The 15,435-nt window shown below is 38.3% G+C and overlaps 1 protein-coding gene and 1 long non-coding RNA gene across 7 annotated transcripts in view; one reads left to right on the forward strand and one right to left on the reverse strand.

Moving 5' to 3' along the window:
* Positions 1–15,435, forward strand: part of DLGAP1 (DLG associated protein 1) — an 892,830-nt gene that overhangs the window by 389,885 nt on the left and 487,510 nt on the right. The gene's annotated exons all lie outside the window — the stretch shown is intronic.
* LOC132665796 (uncharacterized) lies at positions 1,422–15,323 on the reverse strand. Of its 3 annotated transcripts, XR_013551275.1 has the most exons (7): positions 14,561–15,323; positions 14,182–14,208; positions 10,346–10,506; positions 9,868–10,130; positions 6,592–6,801; positions 3,598–3,765; positions 1,422–1,628 (listed from the first exon to the last, which is right to left on the reverse strand). It is a non-coding gene; the product is annotated as an uncharacterized LOC132665796 (long non-coding RNA). The 3 variants fall into 3 exon arrangements; XR_013551273.1 differs by having other exon boundaries at positions 14,182–15,323; XR_013551274.1 differs by having other exon boundaries at positions 9,848–10,130; positions 14,182–15,323.

The raw sequence follows: 15,435 nt of genomic DNA on the forward strand, positions 1-15,435 counted from the left end.
GTCTTCCTCAGACAACTTTCAGAAATAAAGCAGCCTGGACCCAACGACTCAACCTCTTTTTTTTCTTGATTTCTTATACTTTTCCTTATATTCAAACCTTCATTGGAGAAAAACCAAGGTAGCTGTTCCCTACTGGCGCTCTACAGAATGGTGGTCTTTCTCAGGTTATCCACAGGTCGACTAGGAAAAAATGGCACTTGGTCAGATAATTTGGGGAAAAAATAAAGTATAATTGCACTGTTTATTTTACTACAGAAATTTTTGGATCCTTGAATTCTTAGCTGTATCATAAATCTCCAATAGGAGTAAAATCTTCTGTAACCAAACATTCCTTTGTGTGTGTGAGTGATACAGCTATTATTATCTGGAAAATCTTAAAGACATAGTTTGGGAAATCCCTTTCAAATGTTAGTCTGAGAATATCAGTACTCGCCTTCCATATGAATTGACTTCCCCTTAGTTACCTTAGGTAAACTGCTAACACTTTCGCTCCATGATCAATACGTTTCTCTTTTTTATTGTTTTATTAGTTATAATATGAAGTTTCAAGCCCGGGAACATAAAGACAATAAGTCATTTTGCTTATTTCTTAAAATGTCATGTTCTAGTTTGTCCCCACACCTATTTTTGCATGGTCTCAGTCACCACATGCGGTTTCCAATATGTAAAGAGTTTAATATTATTTCCTAAGATTTTCCAAAGCGCTCTATGGTCTCGTAGTCATAACTGAAACACTATTTTCCAATCAGCAGTTTACTTACCTACTTCCTTACTGTTAAAGTGTTAGGTTCCTTCCAATTATCCCTTACGATAAAAGCTGCAAAGAACTTCTTAGCATTCATTATATTTTTCATTATTTTTAGACAGATTCGTCAAAGACTCGTCCTCCTTTGAAACTCTGTTGTGAAGCTCTTTAATGTACCTTGCTGAAGAGAACTCTTTAAACTATGCAGCTACCGCTAGGGTTTTTACAAATGGTTCTTAGACACTGTGGTTGACTTCCCATCAAGTAGCTTGAAAGCGGTCACGTGAGCTCTCTATTGAACGAGCAAGGCCACTTGGGGGGAGACAGACTGAAACACTGTGCACCTGCTGGGTAGACTTATAGAGGGATTTGCACAAGTAGGTCATCATTTTAGTTCAAAATGTAGCTTCACTGATGCCACAGTCATCAATGCTTTCAATAGTTTCATGCAAATATATTTGTAAGTGCAACATATATTTTATTATAGCATCCAAAAGGAAATCAACTCTATGCTATACATTAACCGGATAAAACTCAGCTACTTTTTTTAAAACCAGAGTGCTTCCTTTAACAAATAATTTCTTAACCTTCTCTACCAACATGGAAACAGTCCAGAAACCCCCATGTTATTAACATGACAACACCTGGCTTATTCAGAAATCAAACTTCTGCGAAGTTACAATCATTCAGACCAGTGATTTCTTTAATAAACACTCACTGAGCACCTAGTGGTTATCAGACACTGTTCTCCCACCGGGAATGGGGTCATGAACAAAACAGACAGGAAAACTCTCTTCACAGAGTTTACATCTTCGTGTGAGGAGAAAGACGATCAGCAAAATTAAGTAGAATCTACCTATGTGAGGTCAGCAGGTGATAGCCGCTGCAGAGGGGAAAAAAAAATCAGAAAAAGTGAAAGCAATTAGGGGGCAGAGAGAGGGTTACAAATTTAGATGGGGCCCCGGGTGAGGACCTTACTGAAAAGGTGACAGGTAAGGAAAAACCCTGAAGTAGGTGAGGGAATGAGGCATGGGTGAATCTACGGGAAGACTGTGCACAGCAAAGGATGTGACAAGTACCCAAAATACAATATAATTGGGAATTACCCTGTACGAGAAAGAGCAGTGAGAGTGGGCATTAGGAAGCCTAGATTTGAGGGTGAGCCCCTGTAGTGCACACCTGGGTGACTGTTAGCAAGTCGCTCACCACCTTGAAGTTCAAGTAGAAAATACGGCATGGGCCTGGGGAATGGAATCCTGTCTGAGTTTCTTACCTCCTGTATCCATTAATAACTGAGCCCTAAGAGGAGGTTAGACGGCACTTGGCTCCTTTAATCCATGAGGCACAAACATACATGGTACATTCAAGAAAACTCTCCATCAAGGACACCCACTTACAGTAAAAGGGCGCCGCACTTAAATGTGGAACTTCAATAATCTAGAACACAAGATGACACCCCGTACCTCATTCCCGGAAACTCCTACTACTAGGAGCGATAAGGGTAAAGGGGCGTTGCAGTAACAGATTTCACTTTTCACGAGTGAGAGGCACTAACAGTTTGAGGTTTCTATTTCATTTGATATGGTGCATTATTTCAATACATGGTGTGGCGTGCTTTGTCCATGCATTTATTAAAAACTGTGCAAGGTCTGATAGTAGTTTATTTGCTGCCAATTGAAATAGGAAGTTGAATTCAGCTTAGGACACTGAGATCCCATAGAACAGAGCAAGGTAATGTGTTCACGGTGTTAATTTTATGATCTGCCATGGGCTTTCATATTTCCTTAAAAAAATACTGCGTAGAAACACAAAAGGAATAGGTACACATATCAACACAGAGAGATGGTTCCCTGTATATTTATTTGCTTTCAGTCGTGCTGGGGAGGAAGAATTTCCTGTGCCCTTCAAGCTGGACTCCTAGCTGGACTTAGAACCAAATTGACATGAGACAGATTAACAGGAGAAAATCAAATTTAATAGTATAGGTGCAGGGAATCCACACAAACGTGGAAATTCCAAAGACAGGCAGCATGATGCTGTATGAGCTAAGGATAGGGGTAGGAGGATACACAAAGGGGAAAATGACCGTTGCGAGGAAGTGTGTGGAAAACAAAAGCTGCCCTATTATATAGACCAGCTTCTTAGGTAAACAGGTATCTCTGTTGATAGCTCTCTTGCAGCCAGTTGGCGGGGAGGTCAAGAGCTTTTCCTGAATCTGCTGGGATTTGATTGCTTTTAAATCACAATAATCTTCATGCCAAAGTGGCCCATCTTGAGAGAGCCTGCCCTTGACCCCTACAGTGTAAAACTCCACTTGCATTGTTAGCACCTCATAAGGGAAAGGAGCTAAATTTTTAGAATCATCTCGGCTGCTTTGGGTTTTATTCTAAATTTTTCTATTTGGTTCCAGCTGTTCTATTTGGTTCTATTTGGTTTTCAGCTGTTTCTAGGAAAGACACACTTTATTCTTCGCCAGATTGAAATGATTTTTTTTTTCATTTGTATTGAAGTAGATGAGACTTAAACAGATTGGCTTATCCAAGGCCAATTAGGGAAGGCATGGCCATCACGTGCTACTTAGGCAAAACCATCATGAAGGGACCACAAAGAATAGTTTTAAAGTTCAGCTTTAAGTAAAATCAATATTATTCAAGGTCATTTATTACTCAGGCTTTGCCCAGTGCTGCTGACCTGGAAAGTAAATCACGTTCGTCACCATAAACTGTGGTGTGTTTTTTCTTCTACTTTGCTATGTTTCTGTTTTCCTAACAATGATATTCTAAGTTGATCTCAAATAAATAAAAATTTTACTTAGCAAGTGAATCTGTATTAACAAGAACTGCAAAACTTACCTCCCTCTATTGTAACCGAACTAATGTGAGTTCACTCCTTGGTGAGTCACAGATAGAAACTGCATCGGGTGAGTCGTCAAACAGAGGCAACTTTATTTGCAGCACATAAGGCGATCGTAGGGAATAACTTCCAAAACCATGACTCCTTGAGCAAGGGTGGATGGGTTCCTTTTATGTAGGGATAGAAAGAATATTTTAAAAGGGCGTCCTTATCATTTGTAGAGACAAGCATAAGGTCCTACAGTGCCTTAAGAAAACATGCCTATTCATGCATTGTATGTTATGTAAATGAGGCTTGTATTCCTCCTGGAAGTTCCAGGGAGGCTAGTTTTAGTATTAGAATGAGGACAAGGTAAATATGGGTCACTCCATGGGTCAGTCCATGGTCCATCTGCACAGACTGAGTCAGGAGTTAAGCACAATCTCATCTCATCACCCCAGTGGTCTGGGCTGCCCAACTCTTTGTCCAGACAGTCATTATTGCCTGAGACGTAGTTTTGCTTTCCATCACAGGATGCTATGCTGTGGGGTCTTTTGCCTGAATTAAGAGATAAACCGGAAGGAAAAGCTTAAGGAAAAATGTGAGACAAAGTTTGGTAAGTACAGGCAGTTAGGCAGCCAAAATCCGGTCTTGAAGTCCAGCTGGTGACACGAAGGAAAAGAGAGGGAGAGTGAGGGAACTAACATTTTTTGAATACTTAGCATGCTCCATATTCTGGGCTACAAAGTAAAATATGCCATTTCATTTAACCTTAATACAGTATATTATTATTCCTGTTTTTAAATGGACAGTTGAGGGGCGCCTGGGTGGCTCAGTCGGTTAAGCGTCTGACTTCGGTTCAGGTCACGTGATCTCATGGTCTGTGAGTTCGAGCCCCACGTTGGGCTCTGTGCTGACGGCTCAGAGCCTGGAGCCTGCTTCAGATTCTGTGTCTCCCTCTCTCTCTCTCTGCTCCTCCCCCGTTCATGCTCTGTCTCTCTCTGTCTCAAAAATAAATAAACATTTTTAAAAAAATGGGCAGTTGAGACTCAGAGAAGTCATATGGTAGGTGCATAGTAAAAACCTCGCAAGTCTCCATACCTTTCTCAAAGAGAGCATGCTGATTTCCATTATCTAGCCCCTGATTGCACTGACATAGTATACCCTTGGCATTGAACCTAAGAACAGCAGTGTGGTTGCAGTAGAATCTGGGTGGATCCAGGAGGCAGGCGGCTATCTATCTGGCTCCCCCACCACCAACCCCCCGGACACACTCTGCTTCTGCACTGCTGGGACAGCTCCCCTATGCAGACTGAGTCTCCCTGGGGCTGAACCACCACCCCTACAATTCACGTCTTAATAACAATGACGCCTTGTGAAGTAACAAAACTCTCAGACTCCCAAGACCAAATGCCAACTGATAACATCCGTTTTGTGAGATATTTCAGGACTAAGGCCAAGGAGAAGATGTTTGCATCCCTTTTCTGAGAGGCAGTTGCACTAAATGATCTAAAGATCACAGCCCAGAAAGTCACTGTGTGGCCAAAGAATCAGAAGTAGGACAGGGGGCACTACTAAATGGATAGCGGTGTATGCTATGATCTCCTGGTGCTTTTTAAAATCTAAAGAAGCAGAAGTGACTGCTTATAATCAAAGCTCCTTCTTCTAATTGGTAATGCAGACTCAGAAACACTTATTTTCTAAACTATTCTATTTGGTATTTTTTAACTCCCTGATAATACTCAACCCCTAAGTATTTCTTACCCAATAGATGATGAGGGTTAAGTGTTCTACCCTGAAAAGCATAAAAACTACTCCAAACCAGGAAAAGCAGATTTGGCTTCATTATTTCCTTGATGCAGCATTTTAAAATCCTTTTTATTCCTTACGCGGAATGGCATGTGAGAATCTAGATACCTCAAACTGCGCGAACAAGGGACATTGTGTGACCCTTTTAGACGAAAAGCCACCAACTTACCCCAAGAATGGTTTGCAACCGTTTAGAAGCCTTAGCCTAGCACTTCTTAGGCTGAATTCAGCTCACGCTAACTTGCGTGTGCGCATGGCGGAGGTCAAGAAGAATACGTTTGAGAACCATCCTTGCCTTTCATAAGCACAGTCGAAGCTGCACGGGCCGGAGAGCATGCTTCGACATAACCCTGTCAACGTGGAAAGTCTGGGAAGAGCAGGCACTGTTTTGACACTAAGACTCACTTCCCACAATAAGGAAGCAGATTCGGAGTTACTCGTCTTGTGGCTGGCTGTATTTGGCTATTTTAGAGATGGGAGTATTTGGCTATTTTAGAGATGGGACTGCTTGGATCCTAACAAGAGATTGTTTCAGATCAAAGTAACAATTTTCTAAAAATACTCCTGATTTCCTTGGCAACTGAAAAATGTCAGTCTGAAGAGTTTCTTAGTGGTCATGTAAAGAATCCAGGAAGTATCCTGTATATATATATATATATATATATATATATATATACACACACACACACACACACACACACATATATATGTATATGTAATATACATGTGTGTATATATACATATTTATGTATGTGTTATACATGTGTATATATATATGATGTACATGTGTGTATATATATGATGTGAATATATATGTTAATAAATATACAAATTATATATAAATAATATATAAAATATCAATAATATAATAAATATATATGTTAATAAATGAACGAATGAATAAGGTTATGGTTAAACTAACATTCTCTCCATATATGGTTCTTTTCATTTGTAACCGCCAGCTATAAGTGAGACTTCGGTACAAAATGCCAACTGTAGAAGGTAAAGATCTAAATTCAAGAAACTTTTCATTTGATACTTGTGTTGTGTGGGGAACAGCAGTGTCATAGTAAAAGTAAAGTGAAAGGGCCTTTGGAGTCAGAGAACCAAGAGCTGAATCAATTACGGGACCATGGGCCAGTCACTTTTACTACCCTGAGGTACTGTTACCGCATTGGGAAAATGGTTATAACAGCAATACTCACCTGTGCTTCTGCATATAGCAAATGAGAGGTGAAATACTCAGTGATGTGTAGGGTGTGCACACCCTGACTTTGGACATGGTCAGAGCTCTTTTCCCTGTACATGCTCCAGGCCTCAGATGTCCCTTCTGTCATTTATCCTCCAGTTGTCTTATTCACTGCTAAATCTCTAAAACCTGGAATTGTACATGCTCCTTAGTGCACAAGAGGTATCTGTGGAAAAGGAAGAGCTGGTAGGTTAGGTGATGATCTTATCCAATTTGCCCATTGTTTGTGTCTTGCTCTCTCCTTCTGGTCCTTTGACGTTGACTCAGTAGCATGGCCTACCCAACTCATGGTTTCTGTTTTACTCCTGGATTATAGTCTTATGGGTCAGCCTTCTAGGTCTCAGACACTACAGCCCACAATCAAATCCAGTGCCCTTTCCCATCTCCAGGCATGCCCTGGGTGCTCCTTGGTTAGACACAGCAATACTCTATAAGGACAAAGAGGTGTTTCTATCATCACCATCCCACCAAAAGTGAGGCTTTCCAAGTGTGACAGCCAATGGTATGCTCTTCACCAAACACTTCTGGTCTCCCCTTTCCAGTACATAAAGGACCATACTCCTCTAGCTGTCCAGAGTTAGCTGTGGCCACATGAGTTGCTTTGGCCAAGAACATATGAACATGATGGGCATGTTGCTGCTTCCTATCCAAGCTTTCAGAGCCAGAGGAGAATTTGTCTTTTTCTTGTCTTGATGAACACAGAAGAAAATACTTAGTGAAAAACCTTAGTATTGATAATTCCGGCGGTAATATTCACTTGGCCCAAGTCAGAAAGTGGAAGCCTGCCAGCTGTGTTGTTTCCTGTCTGCTCTGGCCCTATCAGGGAGGCTGAGTTTCCACAGGACGTGAGGTCAGGCCTCCATCACTGGAAGCTCCACACTCAACCACGACTTTCCCTTCCAATCCTAAAACTGAGCGAGAATCTTTCTGATGCTGCTAAGTAATCTAAAAAGGGAGTAATTCATGGATGACTTAAGAACAGAGCCAACACCCAAATAATTAGTAAGTTGGATGATATTTTTATATACTGACTATCTCAGAGATTACCAAAGAGAGGAGTTTAAATTTGACTTCCAAAGCATGGCTTGTAATTTTGCACTTCTCGATTAGACTCAAAATTTATAAAAAGCTTTTGGAAAGATGGGAGAGGTACAAGATCAGAAGGCTCATAACAGTCACAGAGAGATAAATGCCAAAGGGGAAAAACAGAAATTCATGAGTTTACAAAATACAAACACACTTTCACATAGATGCACATACATATGAACACATGTCCCCATGTATGTACCTTTTTGATTAAGTATAAAATGCAAAATCGTTTTCAAATATAATTTGGTAAAACAGAAAGAAATGAAAAACCAGATTCAGTGCTAGGCCATTCTATTTTTGTCTCTGCCTATACTGCCTGAACAATTTCAGATGACCTCAGCCATCTTCTGTCTCCTACCTAAAATGTGTGTTTGAACCCGTTGATCTCCAGAGTCTCCTAATTCTAATAACCTATTGTCATTCCAAGTGAGTGGGAGCGCATTCTGTCATAATAAGGAGAAGAATTAAAACCAGTACGTTTTGAAAAAATAAACGTATTGATTCAATTATGCCTGACTCCTTCAAAACATCTTTTTGAGTTAGGTTATGACAAGAAACATAAAAAAGGTGATAACACTGAAGTAAATTGGGTTCAGAGAAAATACAAGAATCCAAGTACCCTCACTAAAAGGGTAAATATAGCTGTGATTACATGTTAAATGGCTGAAAGCCATACCAAAAAAAAAGTTGACTATGAGAATTGAATAGCTTTCCTAGTGTTAAAGGCTTAAAGAAAAAATATTCTATGTAACACATTTTTAAAAGGATAAACTGGATAATATTCTTGGTAGGATTAGTTAAGTCAGCCCTCCTCCTACAAAGTGAGAAAAAACAATAAAAAATAGGCAACATCTTGGAATAGGCAATTCACAGTAAGAAAACCCTAAATGGGTAATAATTATTAAGAGATGCTCAAACAGCATAAAAATCCAGAAAATACTAATGAAGGGGCGCCTGGGTGGCTCAGTCGGTTAAACATCCAACTTTGGCTCAGGTCATGATCTTGCAGTTCATGAGTTCAAGCCACAAGTCAGGCTCTGTGCTGAGCACTCAGAGCCTGGAGCCTGGAGTCTCCCTCTCTCTCTCAAAGATAAAATTTTAAAAATCGTTTTTTAAAAAAGAAAATACTAATTAAGGCATCAATAAAATGCCAATCTATAATCATAAGACAAAAACTAAAAAGTCATGCAATATCAAATGCTGGTGAAGATGTAGAAAAATGGAGACCTTCAGGCAGCTATTTGGGAAAATAATTTCACTGAATTTATTGAAATTGACTATGTACATATCTAACAATTGTACACACGCTAGCAATTGTACTATTGGATATTTCTTCAGAAAGTCACTCAAGCGCTCAAGGAAAAAGTGTATTGATGCTCATGACAGCCATTGCCATTGGTAAACTTACCAATGCATGCATAGGATGATATGTTATGGAGTATAAAAAACAGTAACTTAGATGTATATTCAGTAACATGGATAGATCTTTAAAAAAAATGTTGAATAGAAAAAGTTAGAAAGCTATTTATACCACAGTATCATTTATGTAAATTAAACATGCTCCATGCCCAAATTGTTGAAAGCTTCTGTGTGTGTGTGTGTGTGTATGTGTATAAAAGTAGAATAAAAGAACACACTTTAAATATATTCTAGAAGCTGTCTCAGGGGGAGGGAGGTGTGGAATTAGTGACCAAAGATCATAGAGGAAAAAAGTTAAACTGCAGGGCATTCTATAAGAGGGTGTTCTGTGGATTGATGATAATATCATAAACTCAAGTCTACAATCATCTTAAACTTGGTTATCTGAGGTCCATATTTTTAAAAAAGTTAAAACTTGAAAAGCTGAGAAAAACAAAATTAAGAATGTATGAAAAAGCACCATAAAAACACCAGCTGAATTTGAGAGGCTTTGTGAAAGCTGGGCTTGAATCTCACACACGGTGAATTTACAGTAGTTTCGAGGGTTGGCCATTCTCACTTGGGGAGAGCAAAGGCGATAAAAACTTGCTATGGTCACGGCAGTTGAGGGTGGAAACTGTACCTAATTCATTCGAGGGTCCCCTGCCCCAGCACAGGACCTGGCGCTTTACAGATACTCACGTCTGTAGAATGAATGAACTCACATTTTGAAAAGAAATCTTACTCTTGTGGCTAAGCCTTGGGACAAATCTGAAAGCAGGAGAGAGATTTTTCCATTAAGTAAACAGTAATAGCTAGATCAATTGCACTCAGTGCTGAAGGTCAGGGGCTCATCATGATAGTCATTGCAACTGGACAGTGCTGTTGTTTGTGCCCTGATTTATATTACGGGTCAAGTCTTTCAGAATAGGAGTCCAGGTTATTTTCTTCCTTGAGACTGAAGCTGTCTTCAGAACAAGGTTTAGCCACGCAATGACTTCATTAATGCTGCAAAAGAAGGAATGGACCTGTATTAAGACTTTGTCATTCTCACACTTGAAAATAGCCAGGTTACTAACAATATTAGAAAAGGAAAACAAATCTACAAAATCATTAAATGAAGTCACATTGCCATATCAACCATTATCTTTTATCCCTAGCTTTAAGAAAATAGTATCGTGTGCCTTGTTAGTGCCTGTCAGTAAATAATAATGTCGGGGCACCTGGGTGGCTCACATGGTTGGGCGTCTGACTCTTCATTTCAGCTCAGGTCACGATCTCAAGGTTGTGAGGTTGAGTCCTGCATTGGGCTCAGCGTTGAGTGTGGGGCGTGCTTGGGTTTCTCCCTCTTCCTCTTTCTGTCCCTCTCCTGCTTGCTCACTCTCTTAAAATAAGTAAATAAACTTTAAAAATGTAAATAATGGTAAATAGTCCATTATTATTTTTGCATTATTTTGGATTATTCTCAATTTCTTTCAGTGCTGATTCATGCGTCAGACCTCTATCTTGGCAACATTTTGCACCTCTTCCCTTTCACGCAGAAAACACACAAATTACTGTGCCTCTGCCAACCCCATCACTTTAATGATACCCTGTTGAGGAATATTTTAACAGAAGACCATGAGAAGTGCGAATCTTACAACAAAGGGTATATGATTTATTGTTGGTCGAATTTCAGGCTTCAGGGGAGATGCATGTGTATGTGGTGGGTGTATAGGTGTGTGCCCGTATGTCTCCTGTCCTAGATGTCCTGCACAGGCAAAGCCAATGATCCAGGCTAATGGGTCAGTCCTGCAAGATAGAAGCATCTTGTTTAATTACACTTATATAGATTAAGATGCCAGGAAGAGATCTGACTGTCCTTTAAACTAAAAATAAACCAATTTCTGAGGTGACCAAAAAGTTACATTTGTGGTCGCAGACAGAAAAGAATATTCTTCCCCAAATACTTTGAATGAAAGAGTTAAACAGGCATGTCTAGAAAATATACATTTTGCATAATAAGATTAACATTATTTTTTATTTGAAGAAAAGACTTCCTCTTTTACATTAAAAAATGAATTCTAAACACACTTTATATTTTTAAGTTTTTAAAAAATAGTTTATTTGAAATATTGGGATTCTTTTTAAAATACATGGAGATGACAGGAGCTTTTGGGATCTATATAAAAATGACTTAATCTTTATAGGAACAGATTGGTGAGTCACAGTAAAAATTTATAGTTAGCACATTGAATTTATGCATTTTTGTTCATGTCATGATAGCTTAAAGATACTTAATAGATTATTTTTAAGTCTTTAACTGGATAAATCTTGAGCAACAGACAGACTTGTGGATTGTTAGAATCTCCATTCGTTTGAAGACCACTGAGAAAAGAAGGTGAAGCATCTTTGAAATTACCGTGTAAGTCATGGGTAAAACTCATTCAGTGCAAGCATCTAATTATATACCTTTTTTTTTTTTTTAATGTGGATGTTGAGGAAAGTAAGGGGCATCATCTAATGCAGGAATGCGTAATGTTGGGGAAATGTCTTTGTGATTAAATTGCTAGCGGCAAGGTGAGCGGGTCCTGACGCTCAGAATGTACTCAGAAATGACCTTGAGAAAGAACCTTAGATCATGATTATGTTAGTTGAAAGGGCTCCAAGTGGAAAGAGTCATTAATTTTGGAAAGATTCAATCAATGATGCTTTTCACTTCACTCTCCTGCTTCACAAAAGACTTAAAGATGTGAAATTTCCTATCAAACTCATGTAGTGCAATAGTGGCTATTTTACAGTGGGGGTAGGGGGGCTCACTTGAACCTCGATTCCCCAAATCAGAGCCCCTTTTGGAACTTTACCTTCTACTTTTCCCCCAAGGCTGAATAATTCAGAATCTGAGTCATTGTAACGATTTAATCCAATGACCAAGTCACAATACAGATAGGAGAGCTGAAGTTTTCTGCTTTCTCCATGGTCTGTTATAATTCTGTATTTTCCTACAGCCTCATTTAAATCCCTTCTGATGAAGTTTAAGTCCTTCGCTTATCATTCTTCCTTCATAATAGCCACTCTTCATTCAACAAATATTTATTGTTGAATAACAACACAAAGGCCCAGCCCCCTTTCCTTAATTTGGGATAATTCTGAAGGGCCATCCCAGTTCTCAAGTTCAGCACTTTCCCTCACCCAGTCCTTCTTCCCTCGCTACTTTAGTGGTAGTTTTCCCCAGTACAACCCCCACCCCCACGGACCTTCCTGCTCTCAAATCCCCATCTCAGAGTCGGTCTCCAGGGAACCCAATTTAAGATTAAAAACAAAAAACAAAAAACACCGTAGAGTATCACCTGTCAACCGTCCTTCACAGCTCATCCTGTTGTTTCCATCATCTCTGTTAGTATCCAGAGCATCACTGTTTCTGGTTACCAGATTTCTACCGCTTATCAGATGCTAGCCATCAAAAAACAGCAACAACAAAATGACTATAATTTTACTGCCAAAACTGAGCAGTCTAACTCGTGCCATGCAAGTATATCCACCAGTGTCCAGATTATACTTGAAGAGGGTGATAACGCTGATCTTCAGTGGTACCTTGTGACTGTGTGTGTGTGTCTGTGTGTGTGTGTAAAGCAATCATTAACTGGTCCAGCAGAATATTTTCAGTGGACTCTTCTATTGACCCCTTTCTGGTATAGCACATTGTGTTGTGAGTAGATTTAGTTGTACAGTTGAGCCTTGAACAGTGTGGGGGTTAAGAGCACCAAACCCCTGCACCGTGGAAAATGTGCATATAACTGTTGACTCCCAAAAAACTTAGCAGCCCCCTGCTTACTAGAAGACTTACCAATAACCGAAACAGTCTGTTAACACATATTGTTATATATGTATTATATATTCTATTTATAATAAACTAGAGAAAAGAAAATCATAAGGAGATATATATATAATATATATAATTATATTTAATTATAATTAATATAATATAATATATATAATATATATATATAATATATATATATTATATATATATATATAATAAAGTAAAGTAAAGAAGGGACGTAAGCACCAGTTTTAGGGCAACAAGGGATAGGCAAACTGAACTGTTTTGTGCAAATATATATATATTTTATATATATATAAATTATATATAATTTTATATATTATATATTATAATATATTATATATATAATATATATATATAATATATATAATATAATAATATATAATATAAAACCACTGAGAAAAGAACCACTTGCCGCTAGCAATTTAATCACAAAGACATTTCCCCAACATTACGCATTCCTGCATTAGATGATGCCCCTTACTTTCCTCAACATCCACATTAAAAAAAAAAAAAAAAAAAGGTATATAATTAGATGCTTGCACTGAATGAGTTTTACCCATGACTTACACAGTAATTTCAAAGATGCTTCACCTTCTTTTCTCAGTGGTTTTATATTATATAATATAATTATTATATATATAATATATATATAATATATAATATATAATATAAAATTATATATAATATTATATATATTAATATATATATTATATAATATAATATATATAATTTAAATATAATTATAATTATATAATTAATATATAATTATATAATATATATATACCTGTCCTGTGTGTGTGTGTGTGTGTGTGTGTATATATATATATATATATATATATATATATCTATATATGTATCTGTCCTGTATTTACTGATACCATAAGTTTGCATCCTCTGTTTAGAAGACAAATATCTGTCAGTACCTAATCAATATTGCCTTATATTATACAACACACTGTAGCTCTGTATTACTAACACTAGACATCGAAAGTGAAAGGTAAGGTGAATAAGAAATTCATTTTTATTTATAGGTATAATGATGCATTCATTGATAATGAAGAAGCAGCAAGATGAGTGCTTAATGTAGCCTATTGTAATGGATACAGTTGCTTCATGGTAGCCCAGTCTATACCCTAGTGAACGAACTCTTATAAAATCTTATGGTATACAGGATTACAGTCATATTCATCATACAGTATTGAAAATATTGTTACATTAAAAAAAAACACTTACCTGTGATGACAGGCTGATACATAGTTTCTCCAGTTATAGGTGGGGGGGCGGGGGGAGAAGGCAGGGTATGGAGAGAGGGAGAGAAAGATGGCAGTCAGAGATATTGTGTGGTAATTCTTTGAAAGCAAAGTTATAAAACAGTAAGAAAACTAACACATTATTAATTTTATGTTAAATATCACTGACCCCATGCCTGTGAAAGGATAGGCTATCCACTTCCATACAAATCTGGTTTGTGATATTCTACGTGATGAATACTTGAGCAGTGATGAGGAGGAGGACAGAAAATGTTTCGCATAGTTCTTGCCATACAGTTATTGTATTTTCACATGAAGACACAACGGATGTTTATTAACGGTGCAGCGTAATGATTACTTACTCTTCACTAAATGGAAGTGGATCATCCTAAAGGTCTTTATTGTCATCATCTTCCTGTTGGGTAGACTGAGGACGAGGGGTGATGGGGGGGAAGAGGAGCAGAAGGTAGAAAGGAAGGCAGAAGAGGCGGGTGCAACTTTACAGAAATACATATTTCATAATTTGACCTTTTTTTGCTTTTTCATTTCTCTAAAAAGCTTTCTGTACAATACCAATCTTTCTTCCTCTACGTACTTTAGTTTCAGCACCCATATCATAGAAGGGTCCATGTTGTAAAGGAAGTCAAAAGCAGTCTTGAATAAATCAGGATGCTTCTGCCAGATTATCTAACGTCAATTTGTTCATGAAGACGACTCATGTCCGTCAAGACAACTCTTAATTCATCTGGTGTGGTACCTATTAATTCTGGAATTTCTCTAAGAAGCCCTTTACCTCCTGGCCTTTTTGCCATGTCCACAATCTATTTCATGATTTCTTCGATTTCTATGTCATAATCTCTATCATAAATCCTGTGAAGTCATATACAACCTCTAGACACAGTTTTCCCCAGCAGGAATTCACTGCTTCAGGCTAGATGGTTTCCATGGCTTCTTCTGAAACAACGGTGGCATCTTCAATGGTGTAATCCTTCCAGACTTTTATGATGTCTGGTTTGGATTCTCTTCTAGAACACGGACAATCCTTTCCATGTAGTACTGTGTGTAATGAGCCTTAAAGGTCCTTAAGACTGATCAAGAGGCCAAATTGGAGACGTTGTGTTTGTGGGCAGGTAGATCACTTTGACATCTTCAGTGTTGAATTCATGGGGCTCAGCGGAGGAGCCAGGGGGCGGGCGTGGGGCGCAAGCGCATTGTCCAAGACCACCTTTAAAAGGTG

This window comes from Panthera onca, chromosome D3 (genome assembly GCF_046562875.1).
Source record: "Panthera onca isolate mPanOnc1 chromosome D3, mPanOnc1 haplotype 2, whole genome shotgun sequence".
In the NCBI taxonomy this organism is placed as follows: domain Eukaryota; kingdom Metazoa; phylum Chordata; class Mammalia; order Carnivora; family Felidae; genus Panthera; species Panthera onca.